This window comes from Haplochromis burtoni, unplaced genomic scaffold (genome assembly GCF_018398535.1).
Source record: "Haplochromis burtoni strain Fernald_Lab_line unplaced genomic scaffold, NCSU_Asbu1 Contig_145, whole genome shotgun sequence".
Taxonomy (NCBI): domain Eukaryota; kingdom Metazoa; phylum Chordata; class Actinopteri; order Cichliformes; family Cichlidae; genus Haplochromis; species Haplochromis burtoni.
The window spans coordinates 1382388-1398427 of record NW_024582506.1 but is presented as its reverse complement, the minus strand read 5'-3'; positions in this window follow the sequence as shown (position 1 = coordinate 1398427).

The window sequence follows — 16040 nt, the reverse complement described above, 5'->3', positions numbered from 1 at the left end:
TCTGTATGCAAACTGCAGGGGGTCCAGGAGGGGGGCCGTGAGGGTCTTGAGATAGGAGAGAACCAGGCGCTCAAAAGACTTCATGACCACAGATGTCAGAGCCACGGGTCTGTAGTCATTTAGTCCAGTGATCCTAGGTTTCTTGGGGACAGGGATTATGGTAGAGGACTTGAAGCAGGCAGGCACATGACATGCCTGCAGTGAGGAGTTGAAAATGCCAGAAAACACTGGGGCCAGCTCGTTTGCACAGTGTCTGAGGGTGGCAGGAGACACACCGTCTGGGCCGGGAGCTTTTCGAGCATTCAGACTCTTAAACTGCTTCCTCACATCTGCTTCATGAATATGAAGAGTTGTGGTGGGAGGAGGTGGTGTGAAATCCTCTTTTGTGTGGGGTGAGGAGGGGGGTGTTGTAGGTGAAGTGTTTGAAGGTGGTGATGGCTCTATGGAGGGGGGAGAGGTGGGGGAATGAGTGTCCAAAGTGCCTCTATTGTTGGGGCCGTTGGAGGTGTGAAGGCTGCCTGATGGCTCGTCAAAACGGCAGTAAAAGTCGTTAAGGGTGTTGGCCAAGAGCAAGTCATCAGTGGAGTGGGGGGTTTTAGGCTTGTAGTTGGTGATATTCCTAAAACCTTTCCACACAGAGGCCGAGTCATTCTCTGAGATCTGCTGCTGCATCTTCTCAGAGTGCTGATGTTTAGCAATGTCCACTTCTTTAGTGAACCTGTACTTGGCCTCTCTGTAGCAGTCCCTGTCTCCGCTTCTGAACGCCTTTCTCTTTTCCAGCCACAGCTTTTTGAGTTTAGGAGTAAACCAGGGTTTGTCATTGTTATAACTCACCCTGGTGCGTGATGGCACAATGCTGTCCTCACAGAAGTGGATATAGGAGGTGACAGTGTCCGTAAACTCGTCCAAGCTGTTAGAAGCAGCCTTCATTGTGTCCCAGTCTGTAGACTCCAAACACGTGCGAAGCTCCTCCACAGCCTCGTTTCGTTAGCCTACACATTGGAGAGCTTCAGCCTTTTTTTTTTTTTTTTTTTTTTTTTTGGTTTTTTTGGGTTCCGTTGTTCGTAGCCTACTAATAATGATGAGCTGATAATAATTAAAATCAAAGGTAGGATTTTTTTTAAACAGCCCTGTATGGATTGTGTCTAATGGAGATATCTAATGGAGATATCTATGGTTTGGATAAAACAAATGCTGACGTTAGCTCAGAGACATCAACAGGAGTGAAACAGTCGAAGTATCATCAGTTACTACATTTACTGTCTGTGAGGAAGGCTCATGTATTGGGTGTGTTTTTGTCATTGTTAAAGTATTTGCTTTTGTAAAACAGCATAAAATGAACCTTGTGTTAGGAGAAAAAGTCAGTTTAACATTGTTTAACATTTAACAAGTTATTACAGTCATGTTAGCTAATTTATACTATTGTTGGCAGTATTAACCATTTTTAAACAAAATTTTAAAAGAGTTAGTTTAAGCTTCAAGAAAACTAACTGATAACAAGATTTTGTGGTGCCTTGATACCTTTTACCCTTTTCATTACCCTAATTTTACTTTTATCTCAACCAATATAAAGAAGGTTAACAGCATTTGGTACTCACTGACTACTATAGCCTATGTTACTCTTTTATGCTGGAAGTGGGAGGTGGTGCATCTCTCTCTTTCTTTCAGCTGCAGCTGTGTGTAGTAGTGTCTGCTTAACAGTATATGCAGTACATCTGAGGCTAAGGCATGATAGTGTGGAGATCGTTTTCTTGGCCCACTTATTGTCAGTCATTCTTTGTTTAAAGACTCTAATGAATAATTGAAGTCTGATAACGCAGCATGTCAGAAAAACAGAAGTTGTCTGAAATATGAGCCTAATAGTGAGCTCAGTGGACTTCAGTGGTCTCTGCCGTTTAAATAAAACAGAATTTCTTTGGCAACAGGAAATGTATAGCAGGAATACATAGCTGACAATTATCTGATGTCATCCGATCATGTCAGCAGAATCTCAAAGGAATTAATGAAAAATCTTGAAAAATCTAAATCATAAAGCGCTGTGGCTGTTTGAGAGCAAAGGGAGACCCTGCCCATTATTAGCACTGCACTGGTTCTCACTGATGCTGCAGATGAAAGCTCATCCTTGAAGAGACTCAGCAGGTTACAGCAGGGGCTTCATTTGCTATTCTGCAAGGCTCACAAACCAGCGTTCACTTACGAGAATTTGATTAATTACCTCTGAAAGAGCATCTCTGATTATTCTTTTGTTTGGCTACTGATTTTGGCTAATTTCTGTTACCCCAAGCTGACTTGTAACAAGATGCAGTATAATCAGTTATACACCTGGGTCAGCGATTAATTCGAGTTTTGCAGATCATAATCTACAAGGTCTTTTAGCTGGTTACAACAACAGAATTTACAAATAATGCAAAACATGATGTGCTATAACTGATAAATTGTGATATTTGTAAGGCTTGTTAGACATAAATCTGAATACAGTCAGCCAGAATACGATAACTTTTAAAGTCTAAAGGCGTTTAGACTATAAAGTGTGTGTCAGACATTTCTGACAGTGCATGTATGAGGTTTGAGGTATTGACACAGTGGGCTTACACTAACAAATATTCAAAGACTACGTTCACGCTGCGGGTGAAAGTGCATCGAATCAGATTTATTTGACCCTATGCGACCCATATCCGATCGTAGTATGACAGTGTGAACGGCACAAATCCGATATTTTCAAATCCGATCTGGGTCACTTTCGTATGTGGCACTGAATCCGATACATATCTGATGTTTTAGAAAGCGACTGCTGTTTAAACGGTCATGTCACATTAAATCCGTCTTTTACGTCACTGACACAAGACAGACGCCAATTATCAGCACCGGAGAAGACATCGCGAACGCTTCCTGGCCATCCAGTAGTAGATGTCAGTGAAACTGTTGGGAAGACAACATTGGAGAAACGTGAACATTTTATTTGTACTGTATAATCTGCAGATTCTGACAGAAATCTGCAACTATCCTTTGAAGCACCGCTCCTCTAAAACAGCAATAAGGATCATTATTAGGTCATCTACATTATTATGTAAATAACAAAATAACTTAAAGCAAAAATTGGGAAACGTAAAGTCCGAAGTCTTTATATTAAGGGCCATCAGTCAAACAATATTGTTTGCTCTGGGTCTGAGTTAGACTAAACCTACTGTGCCACATGACCTGTACACCCAATAAAATGAGGACTGAAATCAAATTGTTTTGTTTTTGTGCATGGTAGGGTCTCTCCACAAATATGCAACTTCTATCAACTAGTGTTTGCTAATTCTCCAAATATCGCCACATAGATATTTGAAAATAGCGGTGGAGGCTGACGTCAAACACCAGCAACACAGTTTCTGCTGGTGTTCAAGGGACTATCAGCAAGTTATTAACCGATCAAGCTAGCTGTAGGTAGGTTAGCACCTGCTACCATCGGATAGTATCATACTATTTACTCATGCTTCCTGACTCCAGCCTCTCAGCAAGTACTACCTCAGTAAGGAACTGGTGGAGGTGTGTCTAAATAATTAACCAGCTCATAAATTTGTGTAAAGTGTTCATTTTCTAGCTCTTTGCTTTGAAACCAGGCCTTTGCAGCTATAACAGAGTGAAAAACCCTAATAGCATTGGCTTTTTGTATATCTTTGCAATGCACCTGCTGGTGTGCAGACATTGTAAACAGTGGAAAAGGCTGATTTGCTGCATATCTGTGTGAATTTGAGCTAATATTCACAACTTATGTATCAGCTCATGTATCTCCATCATGTTTTGAGGGATACAGTCTATCAATTTTGTGGTACTATGAAATCTGACTGATCAATATCAGTAGAAAGACAAACAAGTTCTCCACAGTAGCTCACAGCCTGTAGACAGATACTGAAAGACCTTTGTAGGATCATGTTTGATCCACATTTTTGCAGTAGCAAAATATAAACCCAAATAAAAGAATAACTCAAAGCAAGTATCTGACTGTTAACAGCACTGAGATCCACCACCACATCTACCACTTTCTCCTTCTCTTAAACATCTGTCAACCGCTTTTTCAGAGATCGCAAAGCAAGGGGAAAGGATTAACAAAAGACTTATTGTCTAGTTTTCCTTTGAGACTCAACCATGGAGGCTGCCCATTTATCTCTAGCTTGGTTTTATCAAGTCCAAAAGTCCAGCAATTACTTTTCCCCTCACCTTAGGGAGAGCAGGAAAGAGGGTTTCTGTAATCCCTGCTATTGTACAATAGGAAAGTTGTCCCTTTGTCATTTGTCCAGCTTACTTTAAAATATACTGCTCAAGTTGAAGGAGGCCACTAAGATGGATGCTTTCTGAGCTACTCAGCCTGGAGGATTTCGGTTGGTGTGTTGGTAGTATTTTGCACTAGAGAGACACAATTAATTAACTGGCAGTGTGTCAAGTCTCTAAACTGTGCAGAATTTAGCATCTGGTCGCATCAGTAGTGCTGCTGTGTTAGAGTCCAACTTTGTCATTACTGTTCATTTACTACATTCTTTCTCTGCATTAAATTACATTTCTTTGTATTAACTGGTAGAAATTGTGGCTCCAGAAGGCTCTGTTTGACTGTTCACAACTGTGTCCAAAACACAGATCATTTTGTCCCCGCTTTATTGCAGGGCTAGAAGGACAGCATGATGATGAGAGAGCAGTGGCTTTTTGAGGCAGTGCCAAGTCAGATTGAAATTCAGAAGTCAGATTCCATTAACACAATGGTGTTAATGGATTCTGACTTCCATAAAGAGCTAATGGTGGTCAGTCTCTGCTACTAATTTGCATGGAGAAGGCTGTGGCGTCAAAAACACCGCAGAGAGCCATCTGGAACTACAGCTCAATTGCAGTTGCCTGGATATGCCATTAGCAATGAGTACTGCTACTGTACCAAAGCCAATCAACATCACATAAGCGTCCCACTGTGTGGAGGTGGCTAACAGGGACTCAGGCCCAGTCTCTATCTTGGTTGTTCCATCCTGTCCCTTGTGTCTTTGTTTCTCAGTTTCTCCTATAGACTCAATTAGTTAAAAAAAAAAAATAGAAAGAGCTCAAATTAATGGATATTTATTGGTGCAGTGCATCGCTAGATAGAGATAGATGGATACCAAGTCCCCCGTTTTCATTACTTAGGAAATTTGTTTTCAGTGGGAGAGATATTGCATCACTTATCCAACTGAGACTTCTCCAGTCTCAGTTCATTCTTTTATGTTTTAACACAGCAACAGTCCATCAGCCTATTGTATAAATCCTTTAAAACAGATGAATTACTTTTGATGTGGGACTTGCTTGTTGGGAAATGATTTTTAAAAAATGCTTAACACTGTTTACAGACGGTTTGCCTTCTACACCAAGATGAAAATGCAGAACACAAACATACTTCCCCTTCCACAAGCCGGAAATGTGCCTACTGCTTCTCTTGATCTCCTGAATCAGCTAGCAAACGAACATCCACCCAGGAACAAGCACGGCTAATGTCAGTTTGCGAGCTAGAAATCTAACATGCCACTCAGCTTACCTGAAAATGCCACATGGTATAGACGTTAAATTGCTGCATATGGTTGTTATTGTACAGCTGTGTAAAGGTACAGCTACCAACAGCGATTTGTGTAGCTGCTAGTGCTAGCTCAGCTGTCAGTGAAACTGCTTAGAGCTGTTCCGGTTTAACTGAGATCACCTGGTTTCTCCTTTTCAGTCATAAAAATATTAAGAATGCAAATATCAGCCTTTCATTACTTTTTCAAACCTAGCTTGGATGTTTTATGCCATAACATTTACATTTTTCCTGCTAGTGTGAATATGGCCATGATGTTGGGCTGCAAAAATGTATGACTTATCAATAATAAGATGAAATATCAAACACTAACAACAATGTGTAGTCTATATATCTATGCATTATACATGATATTTAAACATTTTCACATATTATTGTCATTTTTACAGAAATTCTAATATTTTTAAAAAACAACACCAAATATGTTCATATCTTTTTATCTGTGTTTGAAAACATTTCATGTATTTATTGAAACTGCAGACACTGCTGTTTAGATGATTAAAAAGACATTGTAGTTGTTGTTTTTATAAACTTTTCCTTTTCCATCTTCCCTCTTAGTATCTTTATAGGCTCTGTGATTTGTTTCAGCTTTATTGCGCTTGACTCACTCTGACATTCTGATTCGACCTATTGGCACTCACAGCAGAGAGTGCTGAGTGAGTAATAAAGTGCAAGCAAAGAGCAACAAGGGAAACATATGCATCTTTTTTCAGTGCATCTTAGTTGCTACAAAGCTGCTACTGGCATCTATATATGTACAGTAATGTATGTAGACACTGATGTATTTATTTGAACTGGTGTCTGTATGTGGGCAGGAGCCTATGCAACAACCTTTTCAATCTTTAAGTACATATTCATGGAGAAAATATGTCAGGAATTAGATTATTCAATTGCAAACACAGATTTAACTGCACTCTTTCAACGTGAGCAGATCGCAAAATAAAAAGAACAAATTATAAAGGTGCAAAATGTGACAATGTACAGAATGTTCGGTTAAAGCAGTGCAGAGCTTTGCTGCAGTCTTTTCTTTTGGCAGTGTGTGAGGCCTTATTATTGCAACAGAAGCCAGGAATCCTTAATCCACAGGGGTCTCAGTGGGAAGGAAAAGCTTCTTCAACAATCCCCGTTCTGGGAGCCTGTGGTGAAATCCAGCGATCAGTCAACCCTGAGCCCCTGAGCCTCCTGAGGGCTTGGGACTCAGGCCAGTGTTTTACAATGGCCCCTGTGCACTGAGTAAAAAGAAAGGAAGAGAAAAGCAGAGTGAGTGAGATGAAAAGACAAAGGAAGAGAAACAAAAGAGACAGAGATGCACCGATCGAGAAAGAGAGAGAAAGACAGCCAAGGTCTGTTGGGGAGAAACATCGTAACTCACATAAACACCTAAAAAATAGGCCCAGTGCTGCTGCATTCATAGAGCTGAGCTGCAACACTGGTGGGACACAAGAGTGGGTGTCAATTTTGCACGAAGCCTACACACATAGACATATCCTAATAGTGTCTATGGGACAGTTTTGTTTCTTTTGAGGGGGGATATGAACAAAACCTCCTTTCAAACGACTTCAGCATTATTCAAGTTATCAAGATCCTGCACCACCCGACAGGAGGCCATCTTGTTAATTTTAGAACAGTGATTTAGAATTGATTCATGCAGCACTCGCCATGGAGCTCACCAGAACCTCCTCACATCATTCTGCGGTGTATCATTGAAATGCAGAATCAACCGCCGTGTGTTGTTACACAGCTCATAAAAATAAGAAAAACAACAGGAAATCTTCTTCAGATTGATTGCGGGTATGAAATTAACACTCGCTGTTAAATGTCACTGAAATTATGAGCTGTGATGAGATTCATTTTTTTATCATTCTTATTAATAAAAATGGGGTTCGAAGGATATAATCAGTTGTCCTTTAGAAATGATAAGAAATCAACATCACTTAAAAACATTGCACTGGGTATGCATGCAGTTTTATGCACACGCTCATTTATTCAGCTCCCATTTAATGATAACCTTTGATCACAACTAACCGCGGACATCCTATTCACATGCGTGATTTCATTGTTCAAACATCCCACACTGTCTTTTTCCCAGGCACACAGAGATTGACCCTGCATTTCTGACCACTTCATCTACAGTTTTTGTTTACAAAAACTCATCAAGTGCTTAAAGTCACTGAAAAAGACTAAAAGTTCCCACTCTGTGAATGTGGGAATTTTCCCTTGGAAGATATCCCGGTGAGTCACATAACTAATAGGAAAAACGTATGCCCCTCACAAGAATCTGTTCATTACCGTGATTGTAATTACACGATTAAGTATGTGCAGGAGTAGAGGCCTGATGGGTGGCCATCAAAGCTCATCTGATCCTCCACCAGAGGGCACTGCGAAGTGCTCTCTTGACCTCAGAGCTCTTCTTAACTCCCCAGTAGTGCAATACTTGTATCTCAGCACTCTACCTCAGAGCTGTGTGTAGAGGCACTCAGCACAGACACACACATATACAGATACACATACATACACAGAATAATCTCAAATGTTGTCCAGCAGATTTCTGTGCTGTTTGTGTAGCTTGAACATGCAGACTGTAGGATGAAACTTTTCTTCCTTTGACTCCATACGGTAAAATGCATCATTCCGTTTCACAAAGCAAAGACGCGGATGTGCTTTGGTCTCTGCCAAAAGGAGTGTAAGAACAGAGGATGCACAAAAATCACTGAGCATACCAAAATGGATCTGTTTTTTTAATAATCGCCTTGTCGCACTGTGGTAAGCTTTGAGTGTATCTTTTGTGTCTGAACAAGCTCGACGCAAACACAGAAGGCATTCAAACATTTTTTAGGCTCCCAGCAGGATTCTTTAAAAGTTTTAAAAATGAATAATACCCCTTCTCCACATGGCATCCTCAGTCAGCATTACAGAATAGAAGGCAATAAAGTAATCTCCAGTGTGCACCATCAAGCTCAGGCTTCTGCTTCTGCTGCCTAATTTTTTTTTCTTTTTTTTTTTTTTTTTAAATAAAAGCGCTGAAACATGCAGGAATGTGACAAATGACAGGGAAAAACCTGAAACCTATGACCTCCTTGTTTTAGCATGTCGGTATGTTTTTGGTCCATCTGGTCCCTTAAAGCAAGTCAGTGCAAAGTTGTTATGAGTGATCACTTTATTCCTATAAGCCTATAGTATGAAGCCTTCCTATTCTCATGGGAGCACCCTGTTTGAACTCTGATGGAACCTTACTAAGATACTGTGTGTTCTGTTTTTTCCTTTAATGTGTCAGCCATCTGTGTGACACTTCCATAAATAATTTGTATTTCTGTAAACCACGCATTTGTCAGTACGATCTATATTTTTTTTCTTAAAGCATGTGAAGGCTGATTATTCAATGGTATGGCAAAGCTGTGCAGTGACCTCTAGAAAGACGAGTGTCTGAACACCCACTGGCTGACACTGAGATTGCACAATCGCAACACATTCTTGGATATAAATATTCTGTACGTTTTCAATTCAGATACTAATAAAGTTCAACTCTGAAGCGAATATTATCTCCTCGTTAGTGGGTGTAAATTAAGAGACATATGGTATGTTTTGCTTAAATACAATATACCAGAGAGGAGACTTGCAAGACTTTGGTCTACACACACACACACACACACACACACACACTGGATACACTGGATACTATAGTGGTAATGCCAAAGCCATACCAGCTTGGACGTCGGCCGAATTAACAGGAATCAGGTGTTGAGGAGCCAGGACACACCGATGCGAAGTGGGCTAAAGAAGGAGGCATAGGACTGGTGAGTGTCAGAAAAGCTGTCCAGAATGAAACAACAAACATCGACGAGTACATCAGGAAGATGGCCACAACTGACCACGTGCTTAGTGAATACCTCAGGCAGCAGAAACCCAAGAAAGAAGAGGAGGAACCATTGTGGAAAGACAGGCCCCTGCATGGTATGTGCCACCAGCAGATAGAGGAAGTGGCTGATATCTAAAAATCCTACCAAGCTGGACTGAAAGAAAGCACAGAGGCACTAATCATGGCAGCACAGGAACAAGCTCTGAGCACAAGATCCATAGAGGCTGAGGTCTATCACACCAAGCAAGACCCCAGGTGCAGGCTGTGTAAGGATGCCCCTGAGACAATTCAGCACATACAGTGGCTTGCAAAAGTATTTGACCCCCTTGAACTTTTCCACATTTTGTCACATTACAGCCACAAACATGAATCAATTTTATTGGAATTCCACGTAAAAGACCAACACAAAGTGGTGCACACGTGAGAAGTGGAACGAAAATCATACATGATTCCAAACATTTTTTACAAATAAATAACTGAAAAGTGGGGTGTGCGTAATTATTCAGCCCCCTGAGTCAATACTTTGTAGAACCACCTTTTGCTGCAATTACAGCTGCCAGTCTTTTAGGGTATGTCTCTACCAGCTTTGCACATCTACAGACTGAAATCTTGCCCATTCTTCTTTGCAAAACAGCTCCAGCTCAGTCAGATTAGATGGACAGCGTTTGTGAACAGCAGTTTTCAGATCTTGCCACAGATTCTCGATTGGATTTAGATCTGGACTTTGACTGGGCCATTCTAACACATGGATATGTTTTGTTTTAAACCATTCCATTGTTGCCCTGGCTTTATGTTTAGGGTCGTTGTCCTGCTGGAAGGTGAACCTCCGCCCCAGTCTCAAGTCTTTTGCAGACTCCAAGAGGTTTTCTTCCAAGATTGCCCTGTATTTGGCTCCATCCATCTTCCCATCAACTCTGACCAGCTTCCCTGTCCCTGCTGAAGAGAAGCACCCCCAGAGCATGATGCTGCCACCACCATATTTGACAGTGGGGATGGTGTGTTCAGAGTGATGTGCAGTGTTAGTTTTCCGCCACACATAGCGTTTTGCATTTTGGCCAAAAAGTTCCATTTTGGTCTCATCTGACCAGAGCACCTTCTTCCACATGTTTGCTGTGTCCCCCACATGGCTTGTGGCAAACTGCAAACAGGACTTCTTATGGTTTTCTGTTAACAATGGCTTTCTTCTTGCCACTCTTCCATAAAGGCCAACTTTGTGCAGTGCACGACTAATAGTTGTCCTATGGACAGATTCCCCCACCTGAGCTGTAGATCTCTGCAGCTCGTCCAGAGTCACCATGGGCCTCTTGGCTGCATTTCTGATCAGCGCTCTCCTTGTTCGGCCTGTGAGTTTAGGTGGACGGCCTTGTCTTGGTAGGTTTACAGTTGTGCCATACTCCTTCCATTTCTGAATGATCGCTTGAACAGTGCTCCGTGGGATGTTCAAGGCTTGGGAAATCTTTTTGTAGCCTAAGCCTGCTTTAAATTTCTCAATAACTTTATCCCTGACCTGTCTGGTGTGTTCTTTGGACTTCATGGTGTTGTTGCTCCCAATATTCTCTTAGACAACCTCTGAGGCCGTCACAGAGCAGCTGTATTTGTACTGACATTAGATTACACACAGGTGCACTCTATTTAGTCACTGGCACTCATCAGGCAATGTCTATGGGCAACTGACTGCACTCAGACCAAAGGGGGCTGAATAATTACGCACACCCCACTTTGCAGTTATTTATTTGTAAAAAATGTTTGGAATCATGTATGATTTTCATTCCACTTCTCACATGTACACTACTTTGTGTTGGTCTTTCACGTGGAATTCCAATAAATTGATTCATGTTTGTGGCTGTAATGGGACAAAATGTGGAAAAGTTCAAGGGGGCCAAATACTTTTGCAAGCCACTGTAACAGCAAGGTGCAAGATGCTAGCAGGCAGGGCATACATGGAACGCCATAACCAAGTGGCCGGCATAGTATTCAGGAACATCTGTTCCGAGTATGGCCTGGAAGTCCTATGGTCAAAATAGGACAAGAATAACTGAGCTAAGATCCTGTGGGACTTCCAGATAAAGACGGACAAACTGGTGATGGCTAACCAACCAGAATATAGTAGTGATGGACAAGGAGAGGACGATGGCCATAGTGATAGATATAGCTATTGTGAGTGATAGCAGCATCAGCAAGAAGGAACACGAGAAGCTCAAGAAAGACCACTGGCTGAGAGAAGAACTCAAAGAGAAGGCAACAGTGGTCCCAGTGATAATCTGAGCACTAGGTGCAATGACCCCTAGGCTAGGCGAGTGGCTCAATCAGATCCCAGTAACAACATCCAAGATCTCTGTCCAGAAGAGCGCAGTCCTAGGAACAACAAAGATACTGCCCAGGACTCGCATGTTCCCAGGCCCGAGCTTGAAGGATAAAGACCACCTGATACAGGATACATCTTATCTTTAAGATCTTAAATCTTAGCATACAACATCGTACTTTAAGGTATTTTATCTTAAAGTACAACAGAGCACTCTCAGACTGGAGACTCTCAGACTTCCTAGATTATATGAAAATAAAATGGGCGGCAGAGCATTCAGCCTTAAGACCCCTCTTCTGTGGAACCAATTCCCTGTTTGGATACGGGAAAGAGAAATGATAAAAACAAACTTTTATTAGGCTTAAGCCTTTCTTTTTTGATAGAGCTTATAGTTAGGGCTGGATCAGGTGACCCTGAACCCTCCCTTAGTTACCCTGCAATACGCCGAGGCTGCTAGGGGCTGGAGGTTTCTTCTTGGTAAAAGGGGGTTTTTCCTTCCAGCTTTTTCTATGTTTGCTCGCTTATAGAGGGTACTCAGATTATTAAGGTTTTCTCTGTTTATCTTACAGTATAAAACACCTTGAGGCAACTGTTATTGAGATTTACACTATATAAATGAATTGTATTGAGCTAAACTGATTTGGACTGAAACAACATTTTGTCTATTTAGTTCAAATTTAAAAAAACACAAGCGTAAATTTGAGTTTTTACCGATATTTCTTGAAAGGGTGCAATAACATCTTGGCATCGCCAATACTTCTAACAGCTAGTAACAATGGAAACAGGACTCAAGAGAGCAACGCAGACTCGGGAGGAAAAGCACAAAAAGCCAGACTTTACTTGGAAAAAAGGGTTTGTATATGGGTAATCAATCAGAGGGAGGAAAACAAGTCTGCCATAGAGTGAGCAGAGGGAGGAACCAGGGTAAACAGGCAGAGTAAAAAGAAAAAAAAACACTAGGAGACTAAGAAAAAAACAAGAACAACAAAGGCTGCCTCAGTGCTTAAGACACTCCAGCCCATCTGGCACAGACAGAGAGGGGAAGACACAGACCAAGTACACAAAGTTGGTAACATGTTTAAATACAGGTGATGCACATTAGGAAAGGCGCAAAGATCACAATGGCGGGAAACACCTAAGGGCCGGAAGTGAAGTGTCTGAATCAAAGGAGGCTCGAAGTGTACAAGCATGGCTTAAGGAAATGAGAGCTCACATTAGTCGGCAGCCTAGTGTGACAACAGCATATGTATGTAATTAACTTTGTGAGGTAAGTTCATAGAATAATTCAATTGTGGTGGCCTAACAGTATAATTTATATATGCATTTTTCTTCTTATTAGCTACAGCATGTTTTATTATTAAGCTCCATTTAATATTGACAAAGGCAGACTTTGTTGGCTGGTCATACTAACATTGACTTTGGGGCTTTTAGAATTCCTTTCAATGTGAATTTCCTCTTCGGTGAGAGTCCACCCTTATGGCAAAATCCCCATGAAGTTTTTTTTAAGCAATTTGCATATTGCAAATTCTACTTTTGTAGAAACAAGTGTTTCATGCAGAGCTCACAGCACTTTCCCTTTTTCAGAAAAATGCCACAACGCATTATTTATTGATTTCAGGTGAGAAATCAAAGAATGTTTTCTATTACTTCAAATATAAAAGCCTCACAGTCTCATAAGCCTGGACTCTTTTCTTCTTTTCCATTTCAATCACTACCTGACTTTCTCTCTAAAGAAAACTGGCAGCTTCATATGCGTTGTCTACTTCACGCTGCACATTTTCTGCTTTAAAGCTCTGCGATATTCTGAGGCCCTTCACTCACAGCAGGGGGACTCAGTGTTACAGAAACAATGTTTGCCACCCTTCCATCCTTCCTACCATTTAGCGAGTGCATATATGAGCAGCTAAACAGCCTTCCTCTTTATCAAGTGAAACAGTGCATGAAATTCAGATTTTAGTTCTGACTACGTGCTGACTCTGGCGCACACTTGATTGTTAGAAAGATTTCTGTCCCACTCTGTCACACGGCTTTGATGGAGAGAAAATCCAGTTTTACATGATCAGCTGTGGTTTCATGCTTTACAGTATTAAACATGTGCCCAGAAATAAGACTGGGGGAGGTTTGTAGCAAACCAAGTGTGTTTTTCAGAGTGTTAAATCCTATCAAATATGCTTAGTTTCTCTTTGAATATATAGCTAATTTAACCTGGTTGATAAACATGTTGATGGTGAGGCCAGGCAACTAATGTTTTACTTCTGCTTAGTTATTTATCCCTCATTTCCCTCTAAGGTCAGTTTATTAATATATTATTCAGAAGCATCATCTAAAACCTGAGGATTGCCATCCATCTGCTAACATTGTGCCACAGGCAGGGAATAGATAAACAAACTGGATGTAGGGAGGGCTTAGCCGAGGAGCCCTGTGCTGAGGAAACTAGATACAAATAGAGGTTAGGGAGCCTGAAACAAAGTTTATGCCAGGCCACTTATTATTAAGTTAGATAATCGTAAAGGATGTCGAGTGATTTGACTAGCAAGCTTAACTCATCACCATCAACGCCTTAAAGAGGCTAGGCGATTCTTTTGATTTTGATTATCTTTTATTGTGTACCTTTTTGTGTATATAAAACCTCTGTAAAAATTACCAAGCCCAGATTCTAAAAGAATGTGAAAAATTATCTCCCAGAGAAATGTTTCCCATGTCACTTATTTATGTCACCATAGAAACAAGTATTAAACAGCTAGTCAATCACCTTTTACTTTTTGACGGGAGTAGTTTTTGCTTGTCTTCAGCTACAAGCATGGCAAATGCTTTGTTGACTATTGTATATGTATGATACAAGTGTGTTATACTCCCAGTATATAAGATCATCTTTTCTTTAGAAAAATCCTTTGTGGTAGGACATTATTGTGGCTGTTATTAGCATTACTGTGACTAGCTATAACCTAGCTATAGCCTGTGACCCAGGCTAATATTTAGGGACAGACAAAATTCATATTAAATGAAATATCAATTTTAAATCATCACATGATAATTGAATATGTTTCCTGGATAAAAATCGTAAGGTACAGCTGATAACTACACTCACTGAATTTGGTGACACATGTCCTTTTACCTTGTTTTCACCAGGCCAGCTGGTCACACCAGACTGGATAACAGACAGGAGATAAAACAAAAGGGTAAAAAGATGTGCTGCTGTGATATATGGGGTAATACAAATTCCTGTTTTTATTCATCTTTTTCTTTTTGTAAAAAATGACTGCATGTCACCATAACCTGAGAATAATATTTACAAAAACAAAGGGCATGACACAAATATTGTCAAAAATGATTAGCATCATCAATAAATTGGGACACGTTACACATATGGGACACATGTGTATTCCAAATTTTCCAGTGCTGTCATATACTGGCTTGGTGAGAAGAGCAAATTAAATTGACACTACTGATGGATTGTCTAAAAAGGGAGAGTAATGGGTTTATTGTGGGAGGAAAGTGTTTCTGACAGCTAGCATCTGTTAATCCAGCAATGCAAAATAAAAGCCTAAAAAGTCATTTCTCCATGCTTTTGTCATTATCTGAAAAATATAGCAAATAAACATCAGGCCTCAACTTCAAAATATGAGCCCAATCAACACCTTTCTGACAGTGTTAAGGGTGTTATTCACGCTGTAACACCTTTACCTTTAAGGCTTTTGGGAGACATAGCTTGACATAGCTTAAAATAAATACATCTCAACTGATGTCCCACCAATATATATCTAGACAGTGGAAGCTTGTTAACATCTCTCGTGCAGGACATATTTATTAAACTGGCAGTATAAACATTTATATACAAACACTCAAATGCTAATCTAATCATAACACGGTATATGAGAAGTTCCACTTTGGGCTCTGGTGCTCACTCCTCAACAGAAACAGTTAAAATTTACAAAATCTTATCCAAGCACTGAGTTATGAATAGTGTTAGAAAGTCATTTAAAAAAATACATTCTGATGCAGAGATTACTAATCACTCAATTCTAGCAGCTAACCTTTGTAATTTCTAAAATATAATTACATGTTGTACTACATGTTTCAAGTAACCTAGTATTCTGTAAAAGACTTGCACACCTTATAGTGATCATTGATGTTAGACAGGCACTTTAAGTTCAATCTAAACTGAAATTACCATGAAAAAAAATGACTGGGTAGTAAAAGATTAATGTTATGAAGCTTCATTTTGCTTTATATTCCCATGTAGTTCCACTTTGAATGGCACTTAAAGAATCAAAGAACAAAGATTAATGTGCAGAAAAGTGAACATTAGTCAA